This window comes from Bison bison, unplaced genomic scaffold, assembly GCF_000754665.1.
Source record: "Bison bison bison isolate TAMUID 2011002044 unplaced genomic scaffold, Bison_UMD1.0 scf7180017864387, whole genome shotgun sequence".
NCBI lineage: Eukaryota > Metazoa > Chordata > Mammalia > Artiodactyla > Bovidae > Bison > Bison bison.
The window spans coordinates 1,588,644-1,602,009 of NW_011494959.1; positions in this window are offsets into that span (position 1 = coordinate 1,588,644).

The following is a 13,366-nucleotide window of genomic DNA, read 5'->3' on the forward strand; positions in this document are numbered from 1 at the left end:
ATGTATGGATGTGAGAGTTGGACTGTGAAGAAGGCTGAACGCCGAAGAGTTGATGCTTTTGAACTGTGGTGTTGGAGAAGACTCTTGAGAGTCCCTTGGACTTCAAGGAGATCCAACCAGTCCATTCTGAAGGAGATAAGCCCTGGGATTTCTTTGGAAGGAATGATGCTAAAGCTGAAACTCCAGTACTTTGGCCACCTCATGCGAAGAGTTGACTGATTGCAAAAGACTCTGATGCTGGGAGGGATTGGAGGCAAGAGGAGAAGGGGACGACAGAGTTTGAGATGGCTGGATAGCATCACTGACTAGATGGACGTGAGTCTGAGGGAACTCCGGGAGTTGGTGATGGACAGGGAGGCCTGGCGTGCTATGATTCATGGGGTCTCAAAGAGTCGGACACGACTGAGCGACTGATCTGATCTGATTGAAATTAGTTTAAATCAGCTCTATGTTTGAAAAGTGTTGGATTATTTTTAAAAAATGGATGAAGAATAGGAGATCTAGGGTTCTGTATATTGTTTGGTTTGCTAATTGACTAGCTTTGGACAAGTTATTTAATATGGGCTTCAGTGATATAATCTGTTACCACAATAATAAAGATGAGAGAATTGGACTACTCAGTCTCTCATTTTTCCTCCTTCCCATTTTTTATCCTCTCAGTCTATGAGTGTTCCATAATTTCCCAATTAAAAGAGTAAGAAAATGTTTTCAACAATCAATCAGCTTACAAATATTTGCAAACCGTGGATTATAGCAGAGACAATAAATATCTTAAGTAAAGGAATGTGTATATGGATAAAACTATTACCTCTCTCATTTTAGATATTCAATTGTTAAGCTCATGATTGTGAAAAGTGATTTTAGGACTACCTGAAGATTGGTGATGCACTGCCAACTCTTTTATTGTACAAGCACAGAAGAGCAAGCAACAATATAGAAGACATTGATGGATCACATTTTGTTACTGACTCGGGTACTTGGCCTTCCTTAATAGAAATTGATAAGAGGCCAGACAAGAAATTCAAGCAAGGTTTTATGGGGGCCAGCACAGGGGAGCAAAAGCAAATAACAGGAGCCTTTGCTTGCTCCCCAAGGTAGAATGAGCTGGTTCCTTACATGGAGTGAGGGTAGGGGTGGATCTAGGAGTCAGACCAGAGAGGTGACTAAGATGGTGTTGTGTTACAAGACATGTGTAGTACCCTGCTTTTACTCCCAACCCCCTGCTTTGCTCCAGGCTCTTCGAAAGTGGCAGTTGAGTTTTTGGTCTTTTTGTGTCTTATTGTCTATAATTTGCCAAAACTGCACATGTACACAATTATTTTTAGTCCCTGATAGTTTCTTTGTATTTTTTTTCTCAAGGAGACAGTTGTCCAGATGCAGCAAAGGGTCCCAGGTCCCAGATCCCAAACTGTCTCAATTCTATTAAGTACAGTGAGCAATGATCCTTGTGGGACGGTAGATTGTACACTTATGGAAGTGTGCCATGCCTGGAAAACTCTTTCTTAGTCTTGTTAGTCTGAAGTTGGAAATAGATAATGACCTTCAAGAAATAAAAGATGACCTAAGCTTTCACAATCTTGTCCTGATGAAAGTAAGACACTAGTCTAAGCAGATATGTTGCCAAAGCTTACTCTTTGTGCTGTATTTCTAAAAGTATTGCAATTTCTGCCTTTAAAATAGATGATGATATAGTGATACATTAATTTGTACTTTAGCTTCCAAGCTGAAAAATAATTGACTTCCACATGCCAACAATTCATAACACTCTTGGGAAGTGAGGCAGATGTCAATCTAATTGTATTAATAAATAATTAAAAATTAACTGGTCTCATCTAAGTATTATAATCAGAAATATCTTGATTCAGAATTAGTGGTTTTGTTCTAATAGTAATATCCCTGCTATAGGTAAAAGCAATCACTTAAGGTAAATTCATTGAAATGTATTAAATCTGTTCACATGAGTGCCATATGTTACCTTGAGAAAACTCAGAAAGGAAGCTTATTTTTGGCCTCAAAATGGGTAATAAATTATATCTGGTGTGTAGTGATGTGTGCATGCTTAGTCACGTCTGACTCTTTGCAACCTCATGGACTGTAGTCCACCAGATTCCTCTGTCCATGGATTTTTCAGGTAAGAATATTGGAGTGGGTTGCCATTTCCTCCTCAAAGGGATCTTCCTAACCCAGGGATTCAACCCACTTCTCCTTCATCTCCTGCATTGGCAGGTGGATTCTTTATCACTGAGCCACCTGGGAAGCTCAAATTACATCTGAATATTGTCCAATTGCTCAGGGTAAACGAGGAGAGACCATAATCTACAGCACACAAGGTAGACAGAATCAGATTAAGACAGTCCTGTGAACTTTGCCAAGCCGGGAAGAAGAGGGAAATATTCAAGGTAGTTTGAGGCAATTCAAATTCAGTAGAAGTTTGAAATAAAGTTTGAGGAAAGCCAAGACCATAATTTATGATTCGAAGTGCTTATTATATCAATGGGATAGAAAGTAGTAGGGGATAGAACAAAGAATAAAGCCAAAATATCTCGATTTTAGAGATTCAGAAAGAGCAGCAAGGCAAACAATACAGAAATAGTCATTAGCCTCCAGAGGACAAGTTATAGGTGAAGTGGGCAGCCCTTTAATGATTCTGTCATTTGCTGTCGTACTCAGCAACCTAAAGAACACATATAGAGCTGCTCACATCCTCCCACCACACAATGGTACTGAAACCGTCTGAATAAAAGATCTATCTTCCTTAAAATGATAACACTGGAAGTAAAATGCTTGCAAAGTCAGGAAATCTGTACTCTAGATTTCAGTATGTCTCATATGAAAATATATCATTAAACACTCTCTTTTCTAAACTATGAAAAAAGAAAAATGCATTCTAAATTTCAAAGCTCTTGTAAGCATAAACAGCATTTTTATGCACAAATAATAATGAATCTGGCTCCTATGTGTTCCAAGACACAATAGACACAAATAGGAATTTTTGAATATTTTCTGTTAAATTAAGTGGTCAGTGAATGATAATTAACTTGTTATGTTATTTTCCCATCCTTCTATACTTCCCAGCAGCTCTGCTAAAAACCTCTTCCATCCTGCTGGCCTTGTTAAATTTTTTAAACAGATTGTTTATTCCTTCCACATCTAGAACAGTACCAGACACCTGGTAAATACTCAATAAATATGTATAGAACTAAACTAAACTTTGACTGCACTATAAATGTCCAACAATATCAAAGTCAAAACTGCTTCTGCAAAATATTCAAGCACTCCTTTTATAATTTAAAAATAGAAATCCTTTAACAAGTCTTCTCAAGTTTCCTGAGAAACTTGTATATGGATCAAGAAGCAACAGATAGAACCAGATATGGAACAACAGATTGGTTCAAAATTGGGAAAGGAATACAACAAGGCTGTATATTGTCACCCTGTTTATTTAAACTATATGCAGAGTACACCATACAAAATGACTGGCTGGATGAATCCCAAGCAGGAATCAAGATTGTGGGAGAAATATCAACAACCTCAAATATGCAGATGATACCACTCTATTGGCATAAAGTCAAGAGGATCTAAAGAGCCTCCTAATGAGGATAAAAAAGTAGAGTGAAAAAGCTGGCCTGAAGCTCAACATTCAAAAAAACTAAAATCATGGCATCTGGATCCATCGCTTCATAGCAAATAGAAAGGGAAAAAATGGAAGCAGTGACAGATTCTATTCCTTTGGGCTCAAAAATCACTGTGGATGGTAGTTCATTCAGTTCAGTTCAGTGACTCAGTTGTATCCGACTCTTTGCAACCCCATGAATCACAGCACTTCAGGCCTCCTTGTCCATCACCACCTCCCAGAGTTCACTCAAATTCACGTCCATCAAGTCGGTGATACCATCAAGCCATCTCATCCTCTGTCGTCCCCTTCTCCTCCTGCCCCCAATCCTTCCCAGCATCAGAGTCTTTTCCAATGAGTCAGCTCTTCACATCAGGTGGACAAAGTATTGGAGTTTGAGCTTCAACATCAGTCTTTCCAATGAACACCCAGGAATGAATTCCTTTTGGATGGGCTGGTTGGATCTCCTTGCAGTCCAAGGGACTCTCAAGAATCTTCTCCAACACCACAGTTCAAAAGCATCAGTTCTCCGGTGCTCAACTTTCTTCACAGTCCAACTCACATCCATACATGACTACTGGAAAAACCATAGCCTTGACTAGATGGACTTTTGTTGGCAAAGTAATGTCTCTGCTTTTGAATATGCTATCTAGGTTGGTCATAACCCTCCTTCCAAGGAGTAAGCGTCTTTTAATTTTATGGCTGCAATCACCATCTGCAGTGATTTTGGTGATTGAAGCCAGGAAATTAAAAGACACTTGCTCCTTGGAAGGAAAGCTATGACAAACCTGCATGCATGCTAAGTTGCTTCACTCATGTCCGACTGTTTGCAACCCTATGACTTGTAGCCCACCAGGCTCCTTTGTCCATGGGGATTCTCAAGGGTTGAATAGAATACTGGAGTGGGTTGCCATGCCCTTCTCCAGGGATCTTGCTCATATAGGTACTATACCCATGACTCCTGTGGCTCCTGCATTCTAGGCAGATTCTTTAATGCTGAGCTACCAGGAAAGCTCCTAGATAGCATATTAAAAAGCAGAGACATCACTTTGCTGACAAAGGTCGGTATAGTCAAAGCTATGGATTTTTCAGTAGTCATGTATGGAAGTGAAAGTTGGTCTATAAAGAAGGCTGAGCATTGAATAATTGATGCTTTTGAAGTGTGGTATTGGAGAAGCCTCTTGAGAGTCCCTTGGACTGCGAGGATATTAAACAAATCAGTTCTAAAGGAAATCAACACCAAATATTCTTTGGAATGACTGATCCTGAATAGTTTGGCTACTTGATGGGAAGAAGAGTCCACTCATTGGAAAAGACCTTGATGCTGGGAAAGGCTAAAGGCAAAAGGAGAAGAAGGCCACAGAAGATGAGATTGTTAGATAGCATCACAAACTCAGTGGACATAAAATTGAGCAAACCCTGGGATATAGTGGAGGACAGAGCAACCAGGTGTGCTGGAGGCGTCACAAAGAGTCAGACACTTCTGAGCTACTGAACAATAACAAGTCTACATGAATATTTTAATTGTGCTTCTTAATTTGGGTTCCCAAGAATAATGCTTGAAGTAATGACGAGTGCAAGTAGGTATTGGGATAACACTAGAGCAGTTATGGAAGGCAAGCAGATAGAGACAGGAAAGGAGGAAAATGACAGCAAAGGATCAGCAATTTATTGTTATTGCTGTAAGCAACTGTTACTAGAACCCTCTAGAAACCCTCTGTTAATATTCCCTGGCGGCTCAGACCATAAAGAATCTGACTGCAATGCAGGAGACTTGGATTGGATTCCTGGGTTAAGAATCCCCTGGTGAAGGAAATGGCTACCCACTTCAGTATTCTTGCCTGGAGAATTCCATGGACAGAGAAGCCTGGAGGGCTATAGTCCATGGGGTCACAACTGAGAGGCTAACATTTTCACTTTCACACTTTCACAGACCCTCTGAAGAACTGTGTAAAACAGACTTTAGAATTGTCCTGCAAACTATAGGAGTTTGGAATATTTACTCACTGACTCTCATCCATAGTGGCATAGTCATTCCCGGTAGTCAATATCCTTGGGCTTCTGTGAGGTGTATTCAAGGTGTGGTCCAGTTCAACTATAGAAAAAGGCACCAGAGAAAGATGACACAGAACTTTTCAGATGGAGCAGTCAGCATATAAGACATTTCTACCAGGACTGTGATGGAAACAGAGGTGTGCAGAGGGGCATAAAAAAACCATGTTTTACAGTATGATAGTTCATAATATATTTTTAAAATATCCTATACCATGTTAAAGAAAACATAATCTTAGATAATTAAATGCTCAATAATATATTATAAAAGGGAAATAAACCATTTCTCTAAATGATAGACTTTCGAGTGCTTCCTATGTTCTTTTACATAAGGTGTGTTTCATAAGATATGCAATGCATTTGTCATTAATTTATTCATTCATTCATTTTTTGTGTACTGAGAGATAACTATAATTAGGCACAGTTCCAGGAAAAGAAGAAAATGTTAGAAACAAGATAGATAAAAAACTATCTTCCTTAGCTAAGCTTTTATTTGATGGGAAAGGGAATCCCAGGTCTCATATTGTGTAAGAGCTAGGAAAATTTGGGTTCTAACCATTAGTATAATCTAGCAAACATTCACAGATTAGCAAGGCTATGTAAAATCTTATTTTCCTAAATAAAATTTAGTATATCTCATGTTACATTCTGTGTTTTCACCTATAAATAAAGCACAGTGTGTGGCCAGATCATGAAATTATATTTAACGGGTTGCAGTTCCATTTTATTTTTAGCTCTCCTGTATAGAACATCAAATTAAATACTTATATATAAAACATCTTATGCCATTAGTTTGATGGCAGTTGGTTGAGTTAAGTATAAAGGTAATTGAATGAGCTCCTTGAGATATGTTTGAATATTACTTTTACTGGAAATAATGGCATCACCAACTGACTAACTCTTGTTTAACAGACAGCTATGATAAGGGAATTTATATATTCAGAAATTTGAAAGAAGTTAAATGAAATGAGAGTAGGAAAAAAGTTCAAGTTAATAATGAGATTTGAAAAATGATCTGTAAAGCATAACTCCTTACATAGACTGACATGTTATATGTCAGTCTGCCTATATAAAGCCAAGTATGTTATTGTCCAGGAATAATTTTATGTGTAAGCAACTTGGTGTGGGGATTAGACAACATGGAATCTGGGATGTAATGTGTCTCTGTCTCTCTAGGTATGGTGATTATAAGTAAGTCATTTGCTGTGTTTCAGCTGCTTCATTAAGCTAACAAAATCTATCTACTCAAAACAATCTTGAAATTTCACAGTTAAAATTTTCTTCATAAATTCTCCATCTCCATCAATAATTCTTGAAGAAAAAAAAACTGATCAAATCATAGTTTACATTGGTAGAATTTTGTTGACTTCTGTGTAAGCTAGAAAATCAATTTGAGAAACAAATATGTACATCTAATGCTAAAAATGTCACTTTATCCTTTTCCTACTTATTTGCACAATACACATGGGTCAAAATTTACAAAGTGGGGAAATTAAAAATCCTCCTTCTAAAATTAAAAATTAAAAGTCCAGATGAAATTGAATTAAAAATGAAAAAAAAAATGAAATTAAAAATCCAAAACTGCTCAATCGATGTGACATCTGCTAAATATATATAGTTTCAGGATGAGCAATCATATATCATAACTTAGAAGAGCTGGCAAATAAGAAAATGATAAAGAACAATTTTAAAATATTTCTAATGTCTTTTCATTATGGCTGTGAAGGTAAAAAAAAAAACAAAACATGTTTTGAAAATATAAAGAGAGAAGGAAATGGCAACCCACTCCAGTATTCTTGCCTGGAGAATCTCATGGGTGGAGGAGCCTGGTGGGCTACAGTCTATGGGGTCGCAAAGAGTTGGCCATGACTGAGCAAATTCACTTCACTTTGTATATTCTGAGGCTTTAATAATTCTTCCGCTTGAAAGAAGTATTTTTATTTTTAATCTCAATCATGGAGTTTTATGGTTCAATGTTTGAGTCACCAAAAGATGGTGCCATTTTTTCAACTACTGTCTTTTAGCTCCAAATGTGAAACATTCTTCTACTTTTGTTCTATGATATCAAAACTGCCTCTCAGCAAGTCCTTTCCTTTCTTTCTGACTTTCTAATAATTCTCTTAATAGAGGAACCAGGTGAAGATGGGTAGACAGGAGAGTCAAGTAAGGACATAATCTACTTTATTGGGCTTCTGATTCAAACAGCTTCTCCTCAAAAATTAGCATTCTACTGGCAACTTCAGAGCAACTGTTAGCCACAGTTCCAGCTTCTTTCACTCATCCCAGGGCTGACTTCATATCCCTCCCTCCCAGGGGTACCAACAACATCCAGGAACACCCCATCTGGAGAGGTCTCAGCGAATAGGAAAAGGAGTACGTCAAGGCTGTATATTGCCACCTTGCTTATTTAACTTACATGAAGAGAACACCATGTGAAATACCAGTCTGGATGAAGAACAAGCTGGAATCAAGTTTTCCAGGAGAAATATCAATAACCTCAGATATGCAGATGACACCAGCCTTATGGCAGAAAACCAAGAGGAACTGAAGAGCCTCTTGATGAAAGAGAAAGAGGATAGTGAAAAAGCTCGTTAAAAACTCAATATTCAAAAAATAAGGTCATGGTATCCGATCCCATCACTTTATGGCAAATAGATGGGGAAAAAAAGAAAACAACAAGAGACTTTATTTCCTTGGGCTCCAAAATAACTGCAGATAGTGACTTCAGCCTTGAAATTAAAAGACGCTTGCTCCCTGGAAGAAAACTTATGACAAACATAAGCAGCATATTAAGAAGACACATCATTTTGCCAACAAAGGTCTATATATCAAAGCTATGGTTTTTCCAGTAGTCATATATGGATGGGAGAGTTGGACCATAAAGAAGGCTGAGATTGAAGAATTGATGGTTTTGAATTGTGTCGCTGGAGAACACTCTTGAGAGTCCCTTGGACTGCAAGGAGATCAAATCAGCCAATCCTAAAGGAAATCAGTCCTGAATATTCATTGAAAGGACTGATGCTGAAGCTGAAGCTTAGATCCTTCGGCCACCTGATGTGAAGATCCAACTCACTGGAAAAGACCCTGATGCTGGGAAAGATTGAGGGCAAGAGAAGGGAGTGGGAGAGGATGAGATGGTTGGATGGCATCATTGACTCAATGGACATTAGTTTGAGCAAACTCTGGGAGATAACGAAGGGCAGGGAAGCCGGGCGTTCTTCAGTTGAGAAGACTGAGCAACTGAAGAACAATTGATATGCAGATTATTTGTGAACAAATATACACACACACGGAGACAAGCTTAAATATACATAGAGTAAGGTGATTTTTCTATCAGTTCAAAAATTCATTTGATTATAATAATCACATGGAAGCTTACATTCAGTTCAGTTCAGTCGCTCACTCATGTCTGACTGTTTGCAACCCCTTGAATCACAGCAGGCCAGGCCTCCCTGTCCATCACCAACTTCCAGAGTTCACACAAACTCATTTCCATCAAGTCAGTGATGCCATCCAGCAATCTCATCCTCTGTCATCCCCTTCTCCTCCTGCCCCCAATCCCTCCCAGCATTAGGGTCTTTTCCAATGAGTCAACACTTGACATAGGGTGGCCAAAATACTGGAGTTTCAGCTTTAGCATCAGTCCTTCCAATGAACACCCAGGACTGATCTGCTTTAGGATGGACTGGTTGGATCTCCTTGCAGTCCAAGGGATTCTCAAGAGTCCTCTCCAACACCATAGTTCAAAAGCATCAATTCTTCAGCACTCAGATTTCTTCACAGTCCAACTCACACATCCATACATGACCACTGGAAAAACCATAGCCTTGACTAGACAGACCCTTGTTGGCAAAGTAATGTCTCTGCTTTTTAATATGCTATCTAGGTTGGTCATAACTTACATTACCATATGTAAAATAGATAACCAATGGAAATTTGCTGTAAGTCTGAGGAAACTCAAACAGGGGCTCTTTATCAACCTAGAATGGTGGGATGGGGAGAGATGAGGGAGGTTCAAAAGGGAGAAGATATATGTATACCTCTGACTGATTCATGTTGAGGTTTGGCAGAAAACAACAAAATTCTGTAAAGCAATTATTTTTCAATTCAAAAATAAATAAATTTTAAAAAATCACAAGTATTAGTTTGTAAGACTGTTGAATAAAAATAATCTATCCTGTTGCAAGCATTTTATCATTTACTTTTTAATGTTTTAATAGAAGAAAAATATTAATTACCTAATTTTCAGAAGAATATACATTTCCAGCTTCAGAGTAATATGGAAATACTGTTACAACACAGGAGGCATTTTTGTTTAATGCAAACTTAACTCTCTTTTAAGTAGGGCAAAATAATTTTTAATTCCCAGGTGAAATCTGCAGAATAGTTCATGTTTTTTCAACAAGTGTTATAAGATATTCTATGGAGGAAATGAGAAATGTATGAATCTAGATTGTACCCTTTACTTTCTAAAATAGTAGAAATTATTAGCATGTTTGCTAATGGGTAGGAAAGGAAAAAACTAAAATCAGAGGCCATTTCACATATTAATATTTTAACAGGACAAAAAATGAGCTATTTTAAGTTTTTTTGTGTGTGAAAACCAAACCAAACAGATAAACTACTACATGTTAATGTCATTGGACAATCTTCTATCAATCACTGCAGTCAAAGGATTGCAACTAATTTGATTTGACTATCATATAAGTAATTCTTATAGGAATTTCCCTGATGATAAATGGAAATTGTGTTGAAATTTTAACAGACTTGAAATCAAACAGCTAGAAATAAATGTTATGGGAACATACACATATCACTGAAGAATCTTAAAAAACTGTTTTCCAAAAGTACTAATGTAATGTAAGGTATGTGCTATAGGGAAGAACTCTCCCCAATATTTCTTTAAATGAGTAAAATTTTATTGCAACTATTAATACATGTGTGATTGTATACTATAGGATGAGCAGTGGACACAGAATGCTGCAGTCTATGAGAAGAGATACAGATGTATAGAACAGTGTTTTGGACTCTGTGGAAGAGGGCGAGGGTGGGATGATCTGGGAGAATGGCATTGAAACATGAATATTATCATATGTGAAATGGATCGCCAGTACAGGTTAGATGCATGAGACAGGGTGCTCAGGGCTGGTGCACTGGGATGACCCAGAGGGATGGAATGGGGAGGGAGGTGAGAATGGGGTTCATGATGGAGAACACATGTACACCCGTGGTGGATCCATGTCAATGTATGGCAAAGCCACTACAATATTGTAAAGTAATCAGCCTCCAATTAAAATAAATAAATTTATATAAAAAATAAAATATACAATAAGTTAAAAAAACACAATTGATAATATAAAAGTGTATTTGGGCTTCTTTGGTGGCTCAGATGGTAAAGAATCTGCATTAACAGAGAATAAGATATTCAGTTCAGTGTCTTCTTAAGTTTTCTGTCTTACTATTTCAAAACAGAATTTTGTCCATAATGATTTTTCCATACATATTTAACTTTCTTGGGGTTTGCAGAAGAATGTATACACACTAGTAACCTAATTCTAAGAACTACAAATACGCCTTTTAAACAATACATTGATAACTAAAATTTAACTTAGATCAGCCATGCCTTTTCCTTTAAAAAAAAAAAAATATGTTACTGGTAGAATACTCAGATCATGGCATCCAGACTCATGACTTCAATGCAAATAGACAGGTAAACAGTGAAAGCAGTTACAAATTTTATTTCCTTGCGTTCCAAAATCATTACTGACTGCAGCAATGAAATTAAAAGAGACTTGCTCCTTGGGAGGAAATTTATGACAAACCTAGACAGTGTATTTAAAAGCAGAGACATCACTTTGCCAACAAATGTACATATAGTCAAAGTTGTGGTTTGTCCAGTAGTCATGTATCTTGGACCATTAAGAAGGCTGAGTGCCAAATAACTGATGCTATGAAAGATTGAAGGTTGAAGGAAAAGGGAATGACAGAGAATGAGATGGTTAGATAGCATCAGCGACTCAATGAAGATGAATCTGAACAGTCTCCAGGAGATAGTGGACAGGGAAGCCTAGCATGACAAGTCAAGCCTATTCAGACGTGACTTACTGACTGAATAACCATGAAATACTCATTGAAACACATTTCCTGCAACATGACTACAGAATAGTCAGACATTGGGATTTTAAGAAGTGTAATTCATGAAAAAATTTCAATGACAACTTTTCACTGTATCTTACTAATGGCATTTTCTGTTCAATTAATTAGATAATTTCGCTGAATGTCATATTACAAGTGCTTAAAAATAAATGACCTAAACTAAAAATATCCAAACTAATGCCTTTATAGTATAAAAAACAAAGATGATGTTACAATAATTTTTCATCCAGATCTCATAGAATTTTTTTCTTCCAATATAGAAAATAAGGAAATCTGGGAGATACAGGAGGAACAGGACAACAAACAGAAGGAAAACAGGATGAGAAGGACAGCAGAAGGAGGGGGGAGGGAAGAGAGGGAAGTAGTGCAAGGAGAAGGGGAGGAAGAAAAAGAGAAACTTGAACATCAATACACCATTTTGCTAAGCAGTTTTGAAAACAGTCTCTTTCTTCCTACATTAGATGTTTTGAAAGATGCAATACTGATTTAATGTTTGCACTCTTTTAAAATGTTATATAAGACAGTATAAAAAGTATTTCAGTTTTCTTAGAACACTTCAGTCATAAATCTAGACTTTTAGACATATCTTTTGAGACATTCATATTGAAAGCAATGACTATTCCCCATGTGAATCAAAGGTGGGATTTGCATGTACATTAGGAAAATCAGAGAAATGATAATGGTCATCATTAGTATTCATAGCACATTTCCAAGACAATTTATGAAGATTGAGAATTTTGGGTTTGTTTATCCCCACATCAATGTTCCTGGGTAAATCAGATCCACAACATTTTAAGTAAAGTGTATCCATCTCAATCTAATTCATTCCACCTCTTTTTTCAATAGAATTACTTACATGAGGAATGAGTGCAACACAATTTTAAAATAATATGAACTTATTATATATAATATAAGAAAATTGTTGATTGCTTGAAGTATTGTTGAACTGTGGACTTATGTATTCTTTTAATAAATATTTACTGAATACCTATAACATACAAAACACTTTAATAGGTGCTATGAGGGAGGAACTATTAAAAAGGCATGTATATCTCAATGTCAAACAGTTTCACATAAAGCCTTTAAATATGTTCTGTTTTCCTTTTTCACTAAGCTTTCTTTTCATTCCTTTCTTTCTTTCATTCCTCTAACCTCATTTCTTCCTTTCATTCCTTTCTTCTTTCTTTGTCACTTTCTTCTCTCTTTCTTTCCTTCTCTGCCTACCTCTTTCTTTCTTCATGACTGTTTCAATGGCTATATAATCCACATCAGCACCTGGAAAGTAAATGGTGAAAGCAGCAGATCTAACATTTTGTCCCAATTTTGAAAAGGCATGAACATCTCCTGGAGAGAGAAAGTCACGTGAACTGACTGATATACATCTTGTAAATATGGCAATTGCAGGATTCCAGTCAAATACATTAACAGCCTTTGCCAAACATGACTCTCTGGGCAATGGTGTGTAAGCTTGTGACAACCTCAGGACAATAGGGATGAATCATGTCTGAGCTTGCGCGCGTGCGTGCGTGTGTGTGTGTGTGTGTG